We start from the raw sequence: 4248 nt of genomic DNA on the forward strand, positions 1-4248 counted from the left end.
CTATAACTTGATTACCTTCGTACGAGATATTAACAAAATTACGAAGTGATGAAATTCTCATTCATAAAGTACAAATCTTATCTAATAGCTGGCACTCGAATAATTTAATTAATATAGCAATTTATCCTTTAATAATCATATCCTTCCTTCATACCCGTTCCTTATCCGTCGTTCTATTTTCTCGATAGTCAAATTACTTAATATTCGCATGATTCATCATTTCATGCCATAGGTTTTTTTTTTCTTTTGCCCTGCATTATTACATTCCAGTTCGTTTTTCGCAAGTAATTTCGTGCTTTGCCCGTCGACTCTTTTAGAAGCTCTGCTTAATTACGTTTCTTACGGTTCACTTTTGCTAACACTTTGATCTCTTTACCTTCCACTCAATTATTCTCTTTTCCTTCCAAAATATCGTCGTATTAGCATCTTCCAATCTCAACCCATAGCAAAACCAATATCTGTTTATCTCGTAACATCTGTATCATACCTTTCACTTTGTCTCATAAATTCTATTCTGTTAATGTCTCCCATATATTATAACGCTGACTATTAAGGTTCACTAAGCGATCGACATAGTCATAAATGGGGAGTCCTATACATATATATATATATATATATATATCACTAGCATTTCTTTTACAAAGCGTCTTCAATCATCTGTTCAAACTCATTCTAATTCTGGAGCTGCGTTGCTCTTTCTCCCTTTTTCACTAATCTAATCCGTCTCAGCCCACGCGACCTTTATAAAGTTTCTAATCACTCCACATACTCTAATTTCCTTTTTGGTTACTCCAAATTTCCTATTTGTCTCTTATGTCCATATTTGCAAAATGTTTTGTACATTTCCCAGGGGGTCACCCATCCCAGAATTGCTCTGGCCCTGGCACGCTTAACCTTACAACTTTAATGCATTTAGATACGTTAAGGCTGGTATAATTGCATCAATTTCCCTGCACGACTTTTATCACGTAATTTAAGGCAAATCGGGGTCTTAACAACTTTCAAAACGTTCTCATAGCGGGTCCCACCCCGATCTAGAGAGAATTCGTTTTCTTTTCTGACTATATTGTCACCGTGTCGCCTCCTGTAAATCCTCAATATTTTTCTCCTCATGCATATACATATATAATTTTAAACAGCCCACAAATTTAAGTTTTTATTCCACAAATTCCATCTCCAATTAGTCGATGAAGGCTGATAAAATATTACTGTAAGGCATTCTCCAACCACCAGCAAAAGAACACTAAAATCCGACGAACATCGCGAAATCCGTTGGTACTTAATTCACATAATTACCTCCATATTTATACATATGTATATATATATATTTTTTTTTTGAGTCGTAAGTGAATCATTCAATTCCCAACTGCCTGTTATACATTTAGTATTCTTCAAATGAATCGAAACTTAATCGTTGGACATTTTTGCCTTTCACATAAGCTTTTCTGAATCAACATGTGGTTGGAACATATTCTGATTCATTTAGATAAATTACGAATTTGCTACTTATATATGCTTTCTCGGAATAAAATTTCCCAATCAAGGATAATGCTTCTTACGAATGCCATGGAGGGTACCTCTTAACTTTAATCCAACATAACAGATTCACCCTATCGGTATCGACTTTCAAAACATGTTAAGAACTTATATCTCATTTTCTCTCTTTATATTTCTGGCAAAATTTGGGCAGAGGTTCCTCTGTATTTCTTACTATCCCAAAACCTGTACACAGGAAATACCGACCATGCCTCACAGGGCCAACACATATACGTATTTATATATCTTATCGTAGCCACACAGGGCTAACAATTGCAAACAAAAGTACACAGATGTCGAGACTTACCTCACGTGCCCAACTCAAACGGCACCAGTGATATCTTCCTGTTTATTTTTCTTTTCAATCTTCAACTTTATATTTCCGTCATACTTCAAATAGCTTCCCCGACATACATCTTTCATACCATTTCTTACCTGTGTACGGTATAGCTTCCAATATCATCGGTCATTTTCTTACGTCGATACCGTCCTCAGCTGAAATTAAAGGTTAGCAGAAAAAGATTCATTTCCTACGGCTGGCTCTATCGCACGATCTAAGATTCAAAGAAAGGAAACATCCTAAATGCCCTGTAGCCTCCTGTTTATCGATGTGGTGCACAACACACCGATAAACAAGACTCTACTAGGCACGGCCTGTAGACATCCCACGGACAAACCGCTCTGATACCACTTCTGTCACGACCCAGCCCCGTGGGCCGCGACTGGTGCCCTACTTGGACACCCAAACGGACATACAAACTAAATCATCATTTTTAAACAGAGTTGAGAACGAATATTATCTTGCGCGATTGCGCGTACAAAACATTATATCAGAATCAGAAGAGGCGGCGGAATATACATCGCCGAACATATGCACATATATCAAAAAGCCGGCAAGGCTATCAAATATGTCAAAAGACGACAAGGCTGTCAAATGGCACAACGGCCCAAAACGCATATACAAATGCACGCCGACAAGGCTGCCACAAACATATACAAAATGCACGCCGACGAGGCTGCCATAACGAATAGAGTCATGCAAACACATCCGTACAGAAGTAGGCACACACACCCACAAATACGTCTACAGACCTCTAAACAGACAAACCGAATCATATGGCGGGACAGGGCCCCGCCGTGCCCCTGAACAAATACATATATACATGGCGAACGAATATATACCAAAATGTGTGCTCTGAAATGAGAAGAGCACTCCAAACAGCAGAAGAGGGTGTCCTAAATGGGTAGATCACCAAACTGTGCGTCTGTACCTGCGGGCATGAAACGCAGCCCCCGAAGAAAGGGGGTCAGTACGAAATATGTACTGAGTATGCAAAGCAGAATATACAGAAAGCAAATCTGAGACATAAACGAAATGGAAGTACCAAACATAAGTGCAAATCCAACATATCAAAATTTGCTTACTTTCAAAAATATGTAAGTAATGCATAGGGTACAGAAGAATATGGTCGCCCACCCGTCGATGGCGCCATAACACAGCATAACACCAGAAAGTTTCAAATCTCCGTATCCCCGTCACATATCACATCACAACATAACGCCATACACAGCATAACACCAAATATAGGTGGAACCCGACCCTCTTTTGCGAGTAGCTCGGTGAACCATAAACACAGCATAACTCCGGAGTATATCAAAATGCGCACGACCACCGAACCGGCCCGGGACTCGGCGAAAGGAATAACAGAATGCACGAGTAGATTCGTGAGTAGTCATATGCATAAAATCATTATCATAAATTCAAACATAAGTAAAATGATCATATTTGAAATCGGAATAATAATCATACCAAATTCTTTCAAAGATTCTCTGAATTACATAAAGGAAAGTCGCGGGACCCACGGACGGGTATTTACCCGTCGGGCCCGCCTATGAAAAACATACGTATCATACATAATGCAAACTTTTATAAAAATATTGGAGTAATCCGAGCATTTATGTGAAATGTATGGCATTCAGAAATTTCGAAGTTCTTTAAAGTGAAACCTTTTTGCGCAAAGTTCGGAAAGCGATTATTTCAAATACATAAAGGTTCATATTTCATCAAATCATACATAAGAGTGCCAAGGAACATATATAGATCATATCATGCTCGGATTTCGGATTTGGAATTTCCTTAAGGCTCTAATCTAGCCTATGTAAAACTAAGACATGCCAAAAAGAAGGGAGGTTGCTTTACATACCTCGTACGCACTCCAAGATGGCCAATATAAAGTAAATTCCAATCTACGCCTCGGGCTCCCCAAGGTCTACAAATATGCCAACGAATATTCAATATTAAACATAGGCACTTAAGCCATTTATTCCAACTAACATTAAATTCTACAGAAAATTCGGCAGCATTTCCCCTATAAATAGGCCATCCCTAGAATTTAACTCGCTCAAAATCAACAACAACAACCACAATAACCAACCTAGCAACATCGATAATCAATTCGAAAGGCAAAATAATAATAGTAGCTCTCTTTTACACCATTCGACAACTTTCCAATTATTCAATTCAATGGCTTACTTTCAAGCCACAATATCGTTCGAACATTCGATTATTAACCCAAACCCATACTAACAACATTCAAGAACATTCTAAACAATTCACATAATTTTTCCAACAATCCACAATTTCTCCAAATTTTTGGCCGAAAACAGCCCCTACCCGTGAGCAGCCCACTGGGCACACTTCCGACTTTCAAT

The 4248-nt window shown here is 38.5% G+C and overlaps 1 long non-coding RNA gene across 1 annotated transcript; it reads right to left on the bottom strand.

Annotated features, from left to right (window-relative positions):
- Positions 1-1636: 1636 nt before the first annotated feature.
- Positions 1637-4037, bottom strand: LOC132614628 (uncharacterized). Its single transcript, XR_009572368.1, has 2 exons — positions 2962-4037; positions 1637-2807 (listed from the first exon to the last, which is right to left on the bottom strand). It is a non-coding gene; the product is annotated as an uncharacterized LOC132614628 (long non-coding RNA).
- Between the last annotated feature and the right edge of the window lie 211 nt (positions 4038-4248).

Source organism: Lycium barbarum, chromosome 10, assembly GCF_019175385.1.
Source record: "Lycium barbarum isolate Lr01 chromosome 10, ASM1917538v2, whole genome shotgun sequence".
Taxonomy (NCBI): domain Eukaryota; kingdom Viridiplantae; phylum Streptophyta; class Magnoliopsida; order Solanales; family Solanaceae; genus Lycium; species Lycium barbarum.